This window comes from Peromyscus maniculatus, chromosome 21 (assembly GCF_049852395.1).
Source record: "Peromyscus maniculatus bairdii isolate BWxNUB_F1_BW_parent chromosome 21, HU_Pman_BW_mat_3.1, whole genome shotgun sequence".
Lineage (NCBI taxonomy): Eukaryota > Metazoa > Chordata > Mammalia > Rodentia > Cricetidae > Peromyscus > Peromyscus maniculatus.
Window position 1 is genome coordinate 12,207,192 of NC_134872.1, and position 20,661 is coordinate 12,227,852.

Consider the following 20,661-nt stretch of genomic DNA (forward strand, 5'->3'; position numbering starts at 1 on the left):
ATTTGGACAAGCTCCAGGCAGGATGACAGGATGCTCATGACCCAGGGGGCCCAACATCCAAGTTCCCCAAGCTCCCCCAAGCTCCCTCAAGCCGTGTGCTTTCCAGGTTACAGGGCTGCTTCCTGCAGATACAGATGCCCTGGGCAGGTATCGGGTTCACTGCTCTCAGGGAGGGGCTTCTGGTCCTCTCTGGACAAAATGCCTGTCCTCTTCCTGAGTACAGTGGGGTCCAGGACTCCTGGGGCTGCAGGCTGAACCCTCAGGTGCAGGAGAGCTGCCTCGATCCCCCATGTGCTAAGGTTATCAGTTGGCACCACATTCCCTGTTCAGTGTCCAGGTCTTAACTTGGTGCCGTTTGCAAAGGTCCACATGTTTGTCAAACTCAGCAGCTTAAAATTAGTACAATTTAAGGATGTAAAGTATGCATTTATAAGTTTTATATTTTAAAAAGATCAGTCAAGGACTTTTATTTTGTCAAGGTAAGTAAGTCAATTCCCCTGAAAGACTGTAAATACAACTAAAAATGATGAATTAAAAAAAACTTTTAAAATGCATTAATGACTAGAAATTATAAACCCAGATAAAGTGAAGGTAAAATCATTGACCAAAGTCTGAATTTCTGTAAGGATACCTGAAGAAATTTGATGACTTTCTTTTTCTGAAAAATTTCAAAAGGGTATGTCTTAGTTAGGGTTTCTATTGTTGTGGTGAAACAACATGGCCATAAACAAACTTGGGAGAAAAGGGTCTATTTCACCTTACAGTTTCACAGCGAAGTCCATCACTGAGGGAAATCAAGGCAGGAACCTGGAGGCAGGAGCTGATGCGGAGGCCATGGAGGGGTGCTGCTTACTTCCTTGCTCCTCATGGCTTGCTCAGTCTGCTTTCTTATACACGGCCCTGGGGGTGTCACCATCCACAATGTGCTGGATCCTCCCACACCAATCACTAATTAAGAAAATTTCCCACAGACTTGCCTGCAGGCCATCCCCCACCTCACCCCACGCCCCCAGAGACAGGGTTTCTCTGTGTAGTTTTGGTGCCTGTCCTGGATCTCGTACTGTAGCAAACCAAACTCCAACACTGTTAAACAGCTCAGTGTCCAGCGTCTGGGACTCACCTTCTTCTAGATCCAGAGGGCTCTCCACGGCTTACTTAGTGTGTCTCATAGGCTCAGGCCGGCTCTGTTCCATGGCCTCTGCTGTCCTGGGTGATTGTCCCATGGTACTGGTATTTCCAAAACGTTGGGGTCTTCTTCTGCAACAGGGTTGCACTTTCACCCAGTAGCCTCTCCTAAGCACTCTTCAGGGACGATGGTCCTGCCACATGGGGACAAGACTCAGCTTTTCTCTACCCTTCTTCAGACCTGGGGCTTTGACTGCAGCATGGGCTGTACCTACACTAACGGCATCTTCTGACCTCTTCGGGGACTCCAGCCCTGCCACACAGTGCCATGCCTCTGCCTCTGCAGCTCTCCACGACCTCCTCACACCTTCTAAAACCAGTATCACCTGGTAAGCTGACTCTTACACACTACCAAGTTCAGCTGCTAGCGTAAGGAACGGCCTTGGCCACCTCTGGACCACAGCCTCTGTATGTTAACCCTGCAGAAGCACTTCCTAGAAGATCCTGCCCCAACGACTTCTTAATTCTAGCTGATTCTCCATCCCCGGCTGGGCAGCACCCACACATTCTTAACTCAGAATATCAAACCACCCCCAATAGATTCTTTGAGGGATTCTCCAGACTTCTCCCTGGCACTTCACAGGTCAGGCCTCCACCATCAGCATTTCTCTCAGTCTTCTTCTCTTCCAAGATCCCAATATTGTCCTCTCCTCCCTCCCTCGCTCCCTCCCTCCCTCCCTCCCTCCCTCTCTTTCTTTCTTTTTTCTGTTTTTTTCAAGACAGGTTTTCTCTGTGTAGCTCTGGCTGTCCTGGATCTCACTCTGCAGACCAGGCCAGCATCGAACTCACAGAGATCCACCTGCCTCTGCTTCCCAAGTGCTGGGATTAAATGCATGTACCACCACTGCCCGGCCTCAGTATTATTTTCTAAGTACCTACAACAACTCCTTAAGCTCTGAACACCCAATGTTTTCTCCAGCCCAAAGTTCTAAAGTCCTTCCACAATCCTTCTCAAAACATGATCAGGTTTGTCACAGCAATGCCCCATGACCAGGTACTAATTTCTGTCTAGGTTGGGGTTTCTATTGTGATAAGACACCATGGCCAAAAAGCAACTTGGGAGGAAAGGGGTTGTTTCATCTTACACCTTATAATCCATCATCCAAGGAAGTGCTGCTTACAGGCTTGCTCGGCCTGCTTTCTTACAGCCCCCAGAACCACCTGCCCAAGGGTGGCACCACCCACAGTGAGCTGGGCCCCCCCACATCAATCATCAATCAAATAAGTGCACCACCGGCCAATCTGGTGGAGACATTTTCTCAGTTGAGGTTCCCTCTTCCAAAATGACTCTAGCCTGTATCCAGTTGACATAAGCCTAACCAATTCAGGGTAAGTCAAATTAAGATTGCAAGTGAATAGTCCAGTCATTAATTCTCCACAGACATCACCCTCAACCTGCACAGAATGCCTAACACAGATTATTCACCAAGAATGGCACCTGCCTGACTGTGAATGCCTCAAACCACAGGGCCTAAGGCAGAGGATTAACCCGTAGTGTGTTGATCAACCAGTCAGAGCCCTCCAGCCAGAGGATCTCCTTTGAGAATGACATTGTAGACCAATTGTTCTCAGCCTTCCTAATGCTGTGACCCTTTAATACAATTCCTCACGTTGTAACCCCCAACCACAAAATTATTTCATTGCTACTTTATAACTGTAATTTTGTTACTGTTATGAAACATAATGTAAATATCTGATATGCAACCCCCAATGGGGTCCTGACCCACAGGTCGAGAACCATTGGTATAATAGACTGACAAGCCCTGTGCCTTATCCACCAACATACCCTCTGCGGTGACTCCCGCACAGCGAGAAGCATGAACCACATGGTACTCAGAGGAAAGACGAAATGGAGGGAGCATTGTCAGGGATGTGTGGGGAGTCAATGCCGCAATTAGCAACACAAACTGCATGGGTAGTGCTCACTCTATACAGGAGGCACTGGAGTCTATGACTCCATGATATACATTGTTGCCTTGCCTTCAGTATCCGTCTGTATCCTCTGGAGTCTTTCTGCATCTGGCCCCCTCAATGGCACCCTACCTCCCATGTTCTGGGTCTAGCTAGTTTAAAGAAAAAAGAAATGGACCTGGGTCAACTTTCATGATGTTAAGTCTTAGGAAGAAAATAGAAGGTCCTTAGGCAGGAACAAAAGATTCTAGAAAGACCTGTGTCACGGACTGAGCCTGAGATGGCAACTTTGGGAGGTGACATAGTAAAAATATGGGACAAGTGGCCTCAAAGATGAGCAGGGCCTGTGTCCTAACAGTGGGGAGCATCCCCTGTACCCCCGAAGGACCCCAGAAGCAGTACTTAAATGATTCTAGGAAGCTGAGGATTTGCCTAGACGGAGACTTTAATATCTCCATGTCTGGGTGGCAAGACCTCCTGGGTGCTCTGGGGACAGTTGGAAGGATCCTCGGGATGCAGATCAAGCCACCCTTGACCCAAAGATGGAAACATAACTACCACTAACTGAGTTGTAGGGGCATGAGGAAGAATATTCCCTGCTACCATTGAAAACAGAATGAAGTAGGCCGTGGGGAGATAGAGAAGACACCCCAGAACTCATAACCTCATGCTCACCATGGTGGGGGCAGCCACCAAGCCACCAACTCATCACAAGATTCGGGAAGACAGTCCTAAATGTGGCGTCAGAACCAGGAGGCCATTGGCTCTGGGAACAGCAGCCACACCACAGCCTGGCTGAGCCCTGGGCTTCCTGTGGTACCATGTGGATTGGGGGTCTGTGGAGTAGGTAAAGCTCTAAGCACACTCTTGCAGGCCATGAGGCCCCTACACGACAGTTTCTGTGCTGGCTGGACACATAATTGGAAACAGCCTGAGTGTGTGACTCAGAGAAAGCCAGCACCGCCCCACCCGCTCACACAGCACATCCTGTTCCCTCCTTGAGGACTTCTAAGAAGGGGGTTAGCTTCCTGTGAGCCCCCAGCTCCGCCTGGCTGACATGTGTTGGCTGCACAGCTGATCTCAGCTAGCTGCTGTGTTCTAGAAAGTCTTTTTCCCACACACATCTAGCTCAATTCCGGGACGACTTGTCCAAGTCAAGAGCACCTGGATACATTTAAATACACATTTATATATGTGTATACACATATACATACATGGGCATATGTATGAATGTGTATGCACATGACTGCATATACATGCATACATGCAAGCCTACATGTACACACATTCACATATGTGTATACACATTCACACATGTATTAGAATGCAGTTATGTATGTAGTGTGTGAATAAGTGCACTACATATGCATGTGCTCACAGGTGTATACATGAACATTTACATGTATTTCATATGCAATATATGTACATGTGTATGTGTGTATATGACCACACAGGCATAGCTTTGCATTTATGTGCCACACATATACATTGAAATACATGTTTGTGCCAACATATGCTCCACTTACATGTGTGTATACATATGTGCAGAGGTATGTGTGTGTGCATATACACATATGCAAAATATATTTGTACATGCATAGCCACACACATAGGATGCTTCCTTTAATTATTCATGGCTTCCCTGGACACAGGATCCCAGAATCCTACACATGACTACTCAGGGACCCCAACATCTTGTCCCGGGCTCTTCCTAGGAACTTTGGGGACAACACAGCAGGTGAAGATATTCTGTACCACTCCCATTGCAAAGTACCCCTACTTTGGCAGTGAGGATGTCTTTTTTTTTTTCCGAGACAGCGTTTCTCTGTGTAGCTTTGTGCCTTTCCTGAAACTCACTTGGTAGCCCAGGCTGGCCTCGAACTCCCAGAGATCCGCCTGGCTCTGCCTCCCGCGTGCTGGGATTAAAGGCGTGCACCACCACCGCCCAGCCAGTGAGGATGTCTTTAGCCCCAAGATTAGTGTTGTCAATCAATCCTGCCAATCCTGGTCTTGTTAAAGCCATCAGCGCCTGTGGTTGGGCTGTGTCTGCTGTCCCAGCCCTGGGAAGGTGCTCTTCACCCCGCACCCTGCAGAATGTCTGGGCAGGGGGTCCCCTCTGATCTCCTGCTATGGCTGTCCCATGCTGCTCACTGGGATGTTTTTGAGGACACCACCAATGTTGAGCTGGGCAGCCTGCTTCCAGTTTGCCCAGCAGCACCTTGTCCCTATCCCCTCTGTTCCCTGGACATTGGTGCAGACATTGTCCTGCCTACACGACTTCCAGCTTCCTAGCTCAGAGTCACAGGGGCTTCTCATCTTGACTGAGAAGCCCAGGCAGTGGCATCAGGGAGAGCTGACTTGCATGTGGGTAAAGTCCTGGGGCATATCCAGACAGATCTTAAAATAGTAACTGGCCCACAGAGTGGCATTGAGGCTACTACTACTGGAACCTAGAGAGGGCTAGAGGGGCCTGGTGGGGGCCTTGAGTGACAGGCGCTTTAGCTGTAGAACAGATGGCCGCAGAGAGCAGCTTCAGCAACTTCCACTCCTCTGCCACTGTCCCCTTCCCCAGGGTCCCGGGCTGTGTTCACTGGGGGCTGTTCACGGGCTCAGAGGCTTCTCAAGCACACTCACAGCTGTGGAGCTATGTCTTCTGGCTGGCTATGAGCTACGGCACCACTCCGCTCCATCCACATGGCCCCGGTACCATCTTAGCAGCCAAAGACCCCAGCCCCCACCTCAGGTCCTACTGATGTTTCAGACATCACACCAGAGATGCTGTGGAGTGCCTGTGACCATGATATGGCTCCCTATCTTAAGATGAGCTACTTGGCAACCTTAGTACTATTCTACAAGACATGGGGACAGAGGAGAATTGGGAGGTGCAAAGTGCAGACGCTAAGTAGACTTCTTTTTCTATAGGAGGGAACTGAATTCTGGCCCAGGGCAGACCATAAGACGGTGTGAGTCAACAGAAACCAGAGAACTCCCCAGGCTGCTTGGGAAAAGTGCTAATAATCCCTGGCAACCCAAGGGGCTGGACACTCTAGATGCCTGTGGAGTTTCTTTGTCTCCACCATGATTCAAACCCTGCTCCCTCTGAGCTCAGACACAGAAGTCTGCTGTGGAGAAAACCTGTGTTTAACCGTTACTACAGTTACTCACTAGGAGCCCAGAGTCCTTCCTGAAATGTGTGCTGTGACTCATGTACCTGGACTGGTCACCTCCGGAACATTCTGTCTGAGTAATAAATCCATGCCATTTATGAGCTCCTGAGGGCCAGCTGGGTTGCTAGATGCCCATAGTAGGGTAAGGGCTGCATTGAAAAGCTCCCCCAGCTCTGCAGGGCCTCCATACCCAGGCCAAGGAGTGAAGGGCAGACATTAAATGAAAGGAGGATGGCTTCTTCTCATTTGGAATCTCTGCTATGGGAGAAGGAGTCTTGGGACTGACAGGTACCCCTATCTGTGTTGCTAGGGGCACCTGGCATTCCTCACTCAGGACCCCAAGTAGCAGGGGAGCCCAAGTTAGCAAGCAGCATCCAATCAGCCACATCAGAAAGTCAGAAAAGAGAGAGGGACCCCTGCTTAGAATATTCTGTAGAGTCCAGTGTGTATGTACGCACGCGCACACGCACACGCACACGCACACACACACACACACACACACGCACACGCACACGCACACACACACACACACACACACGTGTGCATGTGCGTGGATGTACACCAGGGTTGGAAGATCATATATCCCAACCACGAGGGCTGATGGTTTTAACTGGACCAGCTTTGTCAGAACTGACCAAACAGCAGTAATCCCGCAGCTCGTGATGTCCGCACCGCACACACAGACTTCTCAGACAGGCCAAAGAGAATCACTGATAGCCATGTCCACGCCGTGGACAAACTCACGTAACACATAAGTCCATCTCATAACCAGGAGAGGGCCAGGGCACAGAGGGAGCATGTGACTTGCCTCAGGCAGAACAGCTAATGAGTTGGGGCCTCTGACTCTCAGTTCCTTACAGTACATGGTCAGAGGACACAGGCACTGAGTGGATTCTGAGGATCTCTGCAAAATAGACAGTGAACTCCATCTCCTGTGCCGGTGCTAAGGCTATGGTCCAAGAGAAGCTGTTTCTAGTCATGTTGTAGCTATTTGGCCCTGGAAGGCTGGCTATGAAAGTCCAGCAAGGCCAATGCCAAGGTGCAGGAGATGTGTACAGCTAGAGACCAGGCAGGAAGGGAACAGACATTAACAACTACCATTGGATGCCTGCACCGTCAACTGTTCCACAGCTGCGCACACTGAGGGTGGGAAGTGGTCCCTTGCTGCTCTCCTTTCCTTTGGTGGTATCCATGGAGACCGCTGTCTATGGTAAAGAGCATTTGCATCACTATAGCTGGTCATCTCCAGGGAGAGCAGAGCACGGAAGACTAGTGGCAGCCCTTAGAGTCCCTGAGCCCACAGAGAGTCCAAGCGGGTCTGCGGAAGGTCAGTTCACTCCAGAAAACCCAAACCCCATGAGTGCCCGAGGCCTGGAGCCAGAGTCCTTTGAAGTCACTTTCAGTTCTCAAATCCTTGGTCTCCTGCCCTCAGCATCACACACCCTCCAACGCAGGTCCAGAGGAGTTTCAATGCCACTCGCTTGCTCTGAGCCTCGAAGCGGGTAGACCTCAAACAAGCTGGTTCAGCTTAGGGCTGGAATTTTTGAGACAATTTAACATTTTCTTCCTGCCAAAAAGGCTGCTCCTCAAAGGAAATGGCCCTTCTCTGCGGCTGAGCATCCTCCAGAATCAGCCCATGGAGAGTACAGGCTGGAAGGAAGCATGGGTGCAAGCCAGGATGCTGTGCAACCATCAGGAGACCCACAACCCCGGAGGAGCCCAGTAGGAAATGAGATCCCTCCGTGTCCTTTCTGCTTTTTCTGACTTTAGGGCCACAGAGGCAGGGGAGGCATAGGATGGTCCTGGAGTCCTAAGCCTCATAGGAAGACCTAGCAGCACCCCTCTACTTCAAGGAGGGTTCTAGGACCACTTGTGAGCAATATTCCTAATTTCCTGAAACCATCCATTTACATGTGTTGGCTGACTGAACTCCATGCTTCTCTCTGTGGCCTGTCTTCTATCAGTCATAGGATTTAGGCATGCTTCCTGGGCTCGGCTACATGTGATTTAAACACAGTCATGCCAGGAGTCTGGTGCTAGGGAAACCTGCTTATGGGTTCCAACATCAAAGTCCCTGCACACGTGACGTTTCTTACATGGTTCGTGTCTGTGAATGGCCCCTCTGACTGAGTCCTGCCCAAGGCACTGATGCGTCCATGCCTCACCACCCTGTCACATAGACTGGCTAACAGTATTGTTCTCCTAAGACAGGCTGGCCTGAACTGAAGTGTGGCCTTCAAAGGAGTTTATAATCCAAGAAGGAAAGAAGGTCCTGACACCCAGGAAAATGGGAACCTGAAATAAAAACAGGCAAACAATAGCGAAACTCAACAAAATGAAAAGACTGACAAACTTGGTTTAAAAAAAAACAAAAAAACAAAAAAAAGCTCTCTTCTCTCTCCTCCTCTTCTCCACGCACGTGTCTCTCCCACAGGCCTGTGCACTCTCTATCCCTTTATCTCTAATAAAACTCTTATAAGCAGATAAAAAAAAAAAAAAAAAAACTCTGAAGAAAACTTTAAAAACCTTACCTATGCTGAATTTTTTAAAAAAGAGTCTGAGGATGGTGAGGTGGGTCAGTAGGTAAAGTGATTGCTGCCAAGCCTGGTGACCTGAGTTCAACTGTAGACAGAGTTTCTCTGTGTCCTGGCAGCCACTCCCAAATTACCACTCAGAGACTTATAAAGTATAAATGCTCAGCCAATAGCTTAGGCTTGTCTCCAGCCAGCCCTTACAACTTAAATTAACTGATTTCTATTAATTTATGTGCTACCCTGAGGCTCATTTATCTGATCTATGAACTTCCCACATTGCTTCTTCTACATCTGGCTGAAGACTCTTCCAACTCTACACTTCTTCTTCCCAGCAGTCTCTCTCTGCCCCCCAAATCCTGCCTAGCTATTGGCCAATCAGCTTTTTAATTAACAATGACAGTAACACATTTTCACAGTGTATAGAAGGATTATTACATAGCATTAATCCTTGGGGGCCTTATTGGGGGAAGAGGGAACCAATTCACACTATTTTCACACACACACACACACACACACACACACACACACACACACACTACATATATAAATCTATCTTTTTAAAAGGTAAAGAAGTAGTTAATTATTAATTATTAATATTCTAGCAATTAGGAGGCTGAAGCAGGAGGGTTATAAGTTAAAAAACGACCCTGGTCCATAGAGTGAAACCCTGTCTCTAAATAAATAAGCAAATAAAATTTTAAAAAGAGAAAAAAAAGTAAAAGACATTTAAAAAGAGTCATCAGAGCTAGGAGGTGGTGGTGCACACCTTTGATCCCAGCACTCAGGAGGCAGAGGTAGGTGGATCTCTAAGTTCGAAGTCTGGTCTACAGAGAGAGTTCCAGAATAGCCAGGGCTACACAGAGAAATCCTGTCTTGAAAAAAAAAAAACAACAAAGGGGTCATCACTACAGATCTGACAGACATAAAGACAATAAATAGATGTGGTGATCAGCTTTATAACAATAAATTTAGACAACTCATATGAAAGAAACAAAGTCCTTGAGAAACACAAATTATCTAAACTAGCCCAAGAAAATGCAGCTTTGTGTTAGTCAAGAATATCGAATTCATTATCTGAAAGGTATTCCACCAAACATATGAGAAAGAAGTGACTTTCAACCCTGCACAAATTCTTTCAGGAATTGAAGGCAACTTTCCTAACATAATGAAGAGCATCACTCCAATGACTGATATCATAATGCAAAAGCTATTCTCTTACCAGACTATGAAGAGGTCCATTTCCATCACTATTATTCAGTGGCTTAATAGAGAATTTAAATAGTATGCATGAGTTGAGAAAAAGAAATATGTGTGATGGGTATTGGAAGAAAGAAACAAAAACTGTCTTCATTTGAAGATGATATGACTGTATCCTAAGAAGTTCTACAGAACTCATTTTGTATGTATAATTGTGTGTGTGTATGTGTGTGTGTGTGTGTGTGTGTGTGTGTGTGTGTGTGTATGTTAGGAAGAGAGAGAAAGAGAAAACATGCACATGAATGCACAAACCAATCGTCAATATCAGGCATCGCTCTCGCGCTCGCGCTCGCGCTCTCGCTCTCCCATCCTATTTTTGAAACAAAGTCTCTTGTAGTGGGTGTCTGTTACAGCTTTGACCTGGAAGTACTACCCCCACTGAGGCTTCCAGTAACTGTCATGCCTACAAGGCAGGGCCGAGACAGGAGCCCTTAAGACCTGAGATCCGGATACGCTGGCTCTCTTGGTTCCTGGATCCTGGACGCTGGAGGTAGACCCAGCAGAGTTCTCCAGAGAACGCCGCCGCCGCCGCCGCTGCCGCCGGGCTTCACCTCACCTCTCCCTGACCCTGTAACCTATCCCTTCACTTGTAAGTTACCACACAAAATAAACACTTCCCCTCCCCCCACTTAACGATGTGGAGTGGCCTTAAGACCTCCACCAATAGACTCTCACTGAACCTAAAGCACACTGAGAGCTCCCAGGTGTACCATACCACCTTTTTACATGGGTGATAGGGATCTGAACTCAAGTTGTCATGCTTGTACATACTGAGCCATATTCTCAATACCAGGATCTGTTTTCCTTAAACTATTATAACCAGTGAGTGAATTAGCGAGCCATGGTATAAATACACAAAAATACAAGGCAGGATTGCACAACAGCAGAACAAGAGTCGCCATCAACCCTTCCCTTCCAAAAATCAGTGTGATTACTGACGAAACAGTCAAACCCTACTATTTTCAAAGTTCAGGGAATTAGCCAAAAATATAATGATTTAAAGAGCATTTATTCAAGAAAGTAAAGCTACACCTTGCTGACGACCCATGGCATCTCTCTGTCACGAATGAGGCTTCAGAATGTAACACTAAGGGGAAGAAGCCGGACACACAAGGCATGTGATCCCACTCGTATGAAATGCCCCAAAGACAAAATCCCAGAAGAGAAAATAGATCTGCGGTTTCTGTGGGGTGGAGGCCTTACCCGGTCATGAACATGTTCTGAAACCGATGGTTACACACCGAAAATTATTGAATTGCATGTGTGAACAAGGTGAATTTGATATGTTAAATACATCTTATTAGGCCGTAAAAAGCTGATCACAGACTTTGACAGGCTCTTCAGGCCAGAGAGGCAATACCGAATCGAGGGCCCTCATCAAACATCCCAGCTCTCAGCGGGGCCCTTGAGAGTCACACTAAAAGAGTAAGAGGAGACTTGTGACTAGATTTGAGTCACTTCAGCCTGAGACTGCAAGCTGACCTGACCATCCAGAATCCTATGACAAGGAGGGTTACATTAAACAAAACTCCTATGGTATTTCACACATGCTATCTGGCATTTAATCAAAAAGTTACCTACCAGACAACTCTCAAGAGATAGGATCACGAGACCGTGTAGAAAAAAATAGACAAATAAAAACTACCCATGTGGAGCCCTGATTTTGGAATTATCAGACAAGAACCCTGAAATATATATGATGAGCACCTCACATTTGAAAGCGAGATAAGACTATATAAGGAACCAGTAAACTACCCCGAAGAAAAAACAGACATTCTAAAAGTAAAGAACGCGGGGGAAGAGATAGTTTAGTCTATAAAGGATTTGCTGTACAAATATGGGATCTGAGTTTGACTCTCCAGAACCCATACAGAAGCCAGGCACTCGATAATCAGCCAGGTTAGCCAAACCAGTGGGCTCTTCAAGAGGACCCACGTTCAGTTGACAGCACCACATAGTGGCTCACCACTGTAACTCCAGTTCCAGAGGATCCAACACCCTCTTCTGGCCTCTGTGGGCACCAGACATGAATGTGGTGCACAGACAGACCTACAGGCAAAACCCCCATACACATCAAATAACAGAATTGTTTTTTAAAAGGTGGAGTAACTAAAGAAGACATTGACCCTTGGCCACTCCACACATGCACATGCTCATGCACACACACACACACACACACACACACACACACACACACACGTATACACAGTAAGAGAAAGAATTAAAAAAATAAAGCAATAGCTAACATTAAGAGATCAGCTGATAGGGTTAACAACAGGTTGGATGTGACAGAGAAGAGAATAAATGAATTGGAAGAGCAGACAAAGGAAAAACAATAAAAGCAGACAGGAGGAACAGGGAGATGTGGAAATTGAGGTCCAGAAGAGAATAAAGACATAATGGAGTAGAGGTGATATTTTAGAAGTTAATTGCTAAAAGCAATAAAAAAAAAAAAGATGTCTTACCATCGATTTAAAAAATAAACTTGCACATGGCAAGGAGGCTAAGCTCGAGAAGCAGCCTCAGGGACAGGCTGCTCCAAACCAACAAGAACATCTTCAAAGAAGTCAGAGCAAGAAAGCTCATTTTCTTCAAAGACAAGCTTTCCCACACATCTGGAAGCCAGAAGACAATGGAATGCCATCGAAAGGAAACAAACTACTAAGTTGGAATTCCTACCTAGGGAAACATCCTTCAGAACTGGAAGTTAAATGAAAAGTTGTTTAGACAAATGGAAATTGAGAAACCTCGTGTCCAACAGACCCACGCTACAACACACAGTAGAAGGGATGGTGGCAGGCAGTGTCTAAAGTGGCCCCCCAAAGGTGCCACCTCTGGGCGTTCACCATTTGCACAGAACCTCCCCTTGAGTGTGACCATACCTAATGACTCTCCTCTAGCAAGTAGATGGTGGCAAAAGTCATGGGTTGTCACTTGTTGTCATAGGTTGTTGAGATGAGCTCACAGGAGCGCTGGCTTCTCTCTGCTGCTCCTCCATCCCTTCTCCCACCCTTCCTTGCCGACACTGCCTGTCTCTCTGTGTCTCATCCCCTGAGTCGTTTCCCCAACTCTGAGGAGATGAAGCTTCCATGTAGGACGTGAGGCCCTGGTTGTGGTAAGAAACTGGGGTTTGGAGCCCACAGAGGCTGTGGCTTACTGCAGGCACATGGGGAGCCTGAGATAATTGGAGGGAGGGCTGGGGGACCCACTCTTTATGGTCTCATCACATTGTGTCTTTTTACTTTTGTACAAGGAGCATGCACTCTCTATACAGAAATAATAAGTAATAATATAACTTTAATATCAGCCAGTAGTAAAAAATTTGTAATTAGAAAAAAAACACAAAACACAAAACACACACACACACACACACACACACACATACACACACACTCAAAAGGCAAAAGAAGGCAACTATAGGCACATCTGACAAAAAGGATAACCAAAAGGTGGTACATTTCACTCCTATATCAGACAGACAGACACACACACACACACACACACATGCACACATGCACATGTGTATGTACACATGCACACACATACTCACACATACACACACTCACACACACTCACACTCACTCACCTCTTCCACTCTACGATAGAGCCATCCCTGTCACCTGGGACTTCCTACCCTTCTTTGTCCTCAAGAGAGCTGAAGAGAGTAGAAGAGGAGCTTGATGTGACGGCATCCTCACTGCCGCACTCATCAAATGTGGACCCACAACAGGGCCTTTGCGAATGGAGACTGTGTTCTTCTGCCGAGAGAGGACAACCAGGAAAGAAGGGTGGTGGTAGCAGTGGGATCTTTGCAACACTTCCCAACCAGAGCTGAGATCTAGTTCTCCATCCCCTGAGTTCTGTTTGGCCTGTGATTCCTTTGACCGACAAAATGTGACAAAATGATACGTTTCTAGGCCCAGATTTCAAGGATCTTAGCAGCTTTTGTTCTCGCTTTGTTGACTGTCACAATGTGAACAAGTCAGAGTTGGCCTTCTGGAGAGGCCACACAAAGGGGCTTAGGCTTCCTGGCCAACAGCCTGCCCTGTAACCCTACAAGACCCATGAAGAATGCCATTTCTGGTCGAGCATGCATGCCAGGAACCTGCCATAGTAGCTCAAACACGCAGGCTTCTGCTAACTTGAAAGAGACAAGTAGGAACTGTTTTTAGCTCTGTTTTAGAATCTTTTTACTCAGGTTTTAGGTGGAAACTCTTGAAAGAAAGAAAGAAAGAAAGAAAGAAAGAAAGAAAGAAAGAAAGAAAGAAAGAAAGAAAGAAAGAAAGAAAGAAAGAAAGAAAGAAAGAAAGAAAAAAAGGGGAAGTGCTGTGGGATGATCTGTAAAATTGTTCTGGTTGGTCAATAAATAAAACACTGATTGGCCAGTGGCCAGGCAGGAAGTATAGGCGGGACTAACAGAGAGGAGAACTGAAAGAACAGGAAGGTGGGAGGAGACACTGCCAGCCCCCAAATGACAAGCAGCATGTGAAGATGCCGGTAAGCCATGAGCCACGTGGCAAGGTATAGATTTATGGAAATGGATTAATTTAAGATATAAGAACAGTTAGCAAGAAGCCTGCCATGGCCATACAATTTGTAAGCAATGTAAGTCTCTGTGTTTACTTGGTTGGGTCTGAGCGGCTGTGGGACTGGCGGGTGACAGAGATTTGTCCTGACTGTGGGCCAGGCAGGAAAACGCTAGCTACAATTTTTGTAGATAGAAGAGTGAGATGGGGTCTGATTATGGAGCCCAGGCTGTCCTGAGAGTGTCTATATACTGGTCTGGCCTCGACTCACAGAGACCTGCCTGCTTCTGCCTCCTGCATGCTGGGATTAGAGGTGTGCAGCGCTGTGCTTAGCAGGAATGCCATTTCTGGCCATCCAGCCTCCTCTGCATCTTTTGTCTGACAGCTGCCCTGTAATAAGCTCAGCGGCAGTTATCACATGACTCATCACGTGAACCAAAGAGAAAGCAAAACGGTTGCTAGTAAATGTTAGAAGGGTTTTACTCTGGAGAAATGGAGCGGTGATCCAAGTGGTGAGGGTGACCAGACTGGTGATGATGGTGTTGCCGTGGCAACAATGCCAGTTGTGGGGGAAGCGACGGCGATGAAGATGGTGGGGATGGTCTATGGCCATACCACCCTGAACGCGCCCGATCTCGTCTGATCTCGGAAGCTAAGCAGGGTCGGGCCTAGTTAGTACTTGGATGGAAGATGGTGGGGATGGGGTAAGTATGGTCATGGCCATGGTGATGGTTCTGTTTCTGTGATGCAATGCCATGGCCAAAGGCAACTTTATTTGAGCGAGTTTATTTGGGCGTGTGGTTCCAGAGAGAGGGAGTCCAGGCAGCCAGAGGAGGAAGCCGAGAGATCACATCTTTAACCATAAACAGGAAGTCGAGAGCAAACTAGAAACAGGTATGGCCATACATCCTCTAAAGCTGCCCCCAGTGAGGTACTTCACTCCAGCCAGGGTGCATACATCGTCCCATAGCCTCCCCAAATGGCGCCACCAAGTGGGGACCCAGTGTTCAAATGCCTGAGCTTCCGGGGGATAATTCTCCTTTAAACCACCACGATGGTCATCGTGGTGAAACTGATGAAGGTGATAATGACAGCAACGGTGGTGGAGGAGACGATGTGGGTGACAGTGAATCACGAGGATGGTGTCATGATAGTGATGGAGGCGACAGTAATGATGGTGAGGATGTCGGATGGTACTGTCATAGGACCGCCCATGGTGAATGTGGAGGCAGAAGTGGACATGGTCAGTGAAGATGATCATGGTACCGGCGGTGGTGGTGACTCTGGACCCCTGAGTCATCATAAAAATTTGGTCTTTGTTCAACATAGTTTTGTTATTCTGGTTCTCTGAGGATATTCAGTATCTTTGGAGGTGTGTGTGTGTGTGTGTGTGTGTGTGTGTGGTGTCTTAGTTAGGGTTTCTATTGCTATGGAGAGACACAGTGACCACAGCAACTCTTATAATGGAAAGCATTTAATTGGAGCTAGCTTACAGCTCAGAGGTTTAGTTCATCATCACCATGGCAGGAAGCAGGTAGACATGGTGCTGGAGAGGCAGCTGAGAGTTCTACATCTGGATTGGCAGACAGCAGGAAGAGACAGTGAGCCTCTAGGCCTGGCTTGAGTTTCTGAAACCTCAAAGCCTGCCCACAATGACACACTTCCTCCAACAAGCCACACCTACTCTAACAAGGCCATACTTTCTAATAATGCCACTCCCTGTGTGCCTTATGGGGGCCATTTTTATTCAAACCACCACAGTGTGTATTTGAGAATTTAATTAAATCCATGGATTCCTATCTCAGAAAAATACTCATAGGCAAAGTTTTTCTCAGACTTGGGGCGTTTGTTGCCCTCCCGAGGAGCCCTGTGCATTCTTACACCCTAATCAGGCCAGGCAGCATAGGGTTTTTTTTTTTTTTTTTTTTAGGTACAGCCTCCAGATGCCAGCACACAGCTGAATTACGCAATATTCAAGTGACCCCTTCATTCAGCACAGCACATCTGGTGAAGAGGAAGCTTTTGTCAAAACATAAATATTTTGAAGTATTTTGTAATCTAACTCCATGTAGTTTAGATATACTCAGAGTGATTGAGGCGGGGAAATCAATACTATTGGACCAGAAGTTAAAACAGTCAGAACATTCTTCCCCACCCCAGTCTCTTCGGGGAGCCTTATTTTTCCCTCTGTGAGGAGAGGGGCCTCTGCTGCCTACCCTTTATGGCACAGGGTCTAGTCTGGATGTGAGTAGAGATCTGCGGGGGCACTCCATTGTCAGCCTGGCTTCACTCCCTGACGAACGACTGCTGTGTCCAACACACACAGAGGCAATTAAAGACCACCTAACCACAGCTGTGACTGGGTTCTCCCAGAATGCTCCTGAGACACCCCCCTCAGGCATTTGTCCCCCAATCTTCCTGTCACCCGACATCCTCATCCCACCTGGGTCCTGAGAACCTGCCCTCGGCTCCTGAAAATGAAAGCATCTGTCTGCCCTCTGTGCCGCTGTGAAATTGAAAGACAAAAAACACAAGGGCCCAGCAACCCAAGACCTGGCGAGCTTCTTGAGGATACCGGGGTGTCAACAACTTGAGAAGGTGAACCTTGCAACTCTACCTCCAACTCTGAATAGTCATGTGGTACCATGGGGCAGCGGATGTGATGTCACCTACAGCAGGAGACTTTGTTCCTTTTGTTCATTTGTTTTCGAAGCTGTGTCTTCCGGGAAAGTGGAGCTCTGGGAGTTGGGGAGGTTACTGGTATATTGACTCTGTCCCTGAGCAAAAGAAACTGACCCTTCTTTGACATGTACTCAACATTTCCAAGGCCAAAACAATACCCCTGAACCTCGAGTGTTCCCACAGATATCCCTAGCAGAAGGGAGCCACAGAGGGTTCTCCACACAGACCTACTGCAGTCCTCCACAGGCCTGAGAACATGTGGGCAGAGGGAGAGGTAGAATTGCTTACTTGTCCTTCAGGTCATGACAGTGTGCTCAACAGGCAAACACAGCCAGTTAGTCCTCACAGGGCATGCATGTCTTGTTTCAGTCATTCTTTGGTCTACCAGACGACAAAGTATATCTGTGTTGCTCAGTCCTGCCATCCCCCCAGGGAAAAAAAAAAGTCATGTGGCTTTGGTATCTGAATTCTCCCTGGTGGCTGGGAATGACACCTAACTGAGGGTCATCCTTGAGCAGGTGGCCAGCCTCACAGGACCCATCATGGGTTGGCACCCGGAAGGTACTTTTATCTGGAAGGTACTATTGCCTGGGTTACCTCATGGCAGCTCAGTAGTGCCACTGCAGACACTAGAATGATGAGCAGCCTGAAAATGGAGCTGAGGAGGAGGAAGGCTGCTTAACCCTCCTGTGGCTTTGGAATGTGAGCTGGAGGAGATCTCTTCTCCTCTACAGGCAGTGAAGGCCAAAGGGACATCCCTCCAGAGCCCTCATCCATACAAGCAGATTTTCATGGAAAAAATGGGGTGTCTAGGAGCCTGGCTATTGTGTGAAGTCAGATACTGCTTAAGACCCTATGGATCAACTATGTGAATTACAACACATTCAAGGAGCAGAAGAATGAAAACAAGGGGGTGTATTGTGCTCCCCCATTCTGTTATGACCACCCTTTCAGCCAGGATCCCTTGTATTACATAAGAGCACAAATTCTTCCTCTGAAATAGAATCCTGAGGCCATCCTGTGACATCAGAAAACAGTATCTACCCAGATCCAAGGTCTAATCATCCTCAAGCTGTCTTAACTGTCCCTTTCCCTAATGTTCAAACGCCCATCTGAACAGGAGTCAGTAGCTTGCTTGTCCATTCTGTCTATTCATTGTGACCATCAAAGTCTAATCCCCAGGGCTGTCCTCACTGCTCCTGTGAGTATGTGCCAGCTAGCTCTTCCAACTCCTCCAACACAGAATCTGTTTCCTCTGATCAATCCTTGCACATCGCTAACTGGCTTACACTGAGCTTTCTCCTCAGTCATCGGGCAGCCTCTGATCATGCTATGGAAAGACCCAGCAGCATTGTCCATCACAGGGGTAAGGCTGGCATAGGAAGAAAGGATCACCTTATCTGTAGGCCCCGAGAGCCAGGAATACACAAAGCCACATATTCAACTTCCATGGATACCCAACCCACATGTCACTCAAATGTGTCTGAAGCCCAAGTGGTCCTCACTGCCATTCTAGAAAGGGGTACAATTTCCTTTTAGCTACTAGAGAGACCCTAAGAGGTCCTCTGGTATCAGAAGGAGCCCCTCCCTGCTGGCTAAGTGCCTTGGTCTCCTGTTGTCCCTTTACAGGGCATCAGTGTACCCCAAAAATAGCCATCTGACCCCATTGTTCTCCACACCCTTCAAATTCCCAAATTGCCACATTCTGAGTGTCCCCTGGTCTACATCAGGGTAAAACCTCCAACAATTGGTCCTCTACTTTGTGCTAAAGACAGTCAAGACAGCGTCCTCTTCTGCTAGTGAATGGTCACCTTGTTGCTGCTCCTTCAGGTCCCTGCTGCCCTCCCGGATGCTAACGGGATCCCCTGAGAAGTAAGGCTCAGGTGTGACCAGAGACTTCCTTGGTAATGCTTGGGAAAGACACAGGGCTGGTAGCCACAGGCACTGGGGCCTTGGGTGAGATGAGCCCCTGTGAGGGGTTAGTGGGGGGAAACCAGCCTGTATCACTCCTAGATTATCTTGGAGGACTAATCCCTAGAAGGATCCAGATCTTGGGATCTGCCAGCATCCTTTCCCTGGAGAGCAGCCAAGGCAGGAAGTAAACAAAAGCTGAGGCAGCCCAGATCAGCTGCAGTCTGGCATGGCCAGAGCCCAAGCCTGAGCCTCTTGCTCATGACCAGCATGCAGTTGTCACACTCACGCACAACCTGACCCAGACAGATGCTCGATCTCTGGTGCATGCATGCCACAACTCATTAACACACACACACACACACACACACACACACACACACACACACACACACACAGCATATGCAAATGCCACACAGAAGACACTCATGCATGCTCACACCTCTTGGCTCTGGTCACCCCTACCCACTCAAAAGGCCTCTAGAGCAGAGACCAGTGATACCTGGGGCTGCCCACACAAGGGTAGGTACTAACGCTGTGCTGCTAATAGTCTAACCAGGGCTCCAGGTTCTAGGAGGTGCAAATGAGAAGTGACAGGGGCAGGTATCTAAGGCTGGGACCTGTAGGGGCAGCTCTCAAGAGGTCGCCTTAGCGGCATTTTCCTCTTCCTTAGGAGAGACACTGTTCCTCTGCCACTGCTAGGCACAGGACACAGGACATTGTGGAAGGTGCCTCCAGCCAACTCCTCAGATGTGAGAAATCAAAAGAAAAAGATGACCAAGCTTTAGTGGGCAGAGGGAGGAAGGCCCTGAAGACAGGGCATCCATAGGGAAGTCACCTCCAGGGTGGGCTTACCAAAAGTAGCCCCCCAACCCCGGGACGGGACACGGGGCGGAGTGGTAGGGGGCGGGGAACAGGGGCGCTAGATCACAGATTTGCTCGGCGCTCATGGGAAGCAAGCCTCACCATGCCACCTCGAGAACTACCCTGAATTGAACCCCTTCCCTAGCCCTGCCTCTACTTCTCAGAGCCACACCTACTCCAGACTGGAAAGCCTGGATCCTAGCCACAGCCTGCTTGCTCATGCACCCTGCCTGCCAGGGACGTGAGCAGGACCCACTCAAAGCTCACCTTTGGGATTCTCGGAGAAGGGGGTGATACACCAATGTCAGGGCCCTCTCACCCCCTCCCCTAACTCTATGACAGATCCCCTTGCCTTTTGAGGGGCCCTTTCGACTCCCAAGAGAACAACCCGGTGCCCACGGGACCCTAAAAACATACGTTATTTGGATCCTTTCACTGCGCTTGGGAGCTCAACCCCACATACCGCCGCCAAGCTTCAGTGAGAATACTCGGATAGAGTGGGGGGAGGAGGGGAGAACCCCGGCCCACCAGGGTGGGAGTAGCTCCCACCGGTGCCAGTCCTGGGCTCCCTTCCTTTGGGTTGGGAAGGTACGGGAGACCTGGTAGCCCAAAGACTTGCTATGA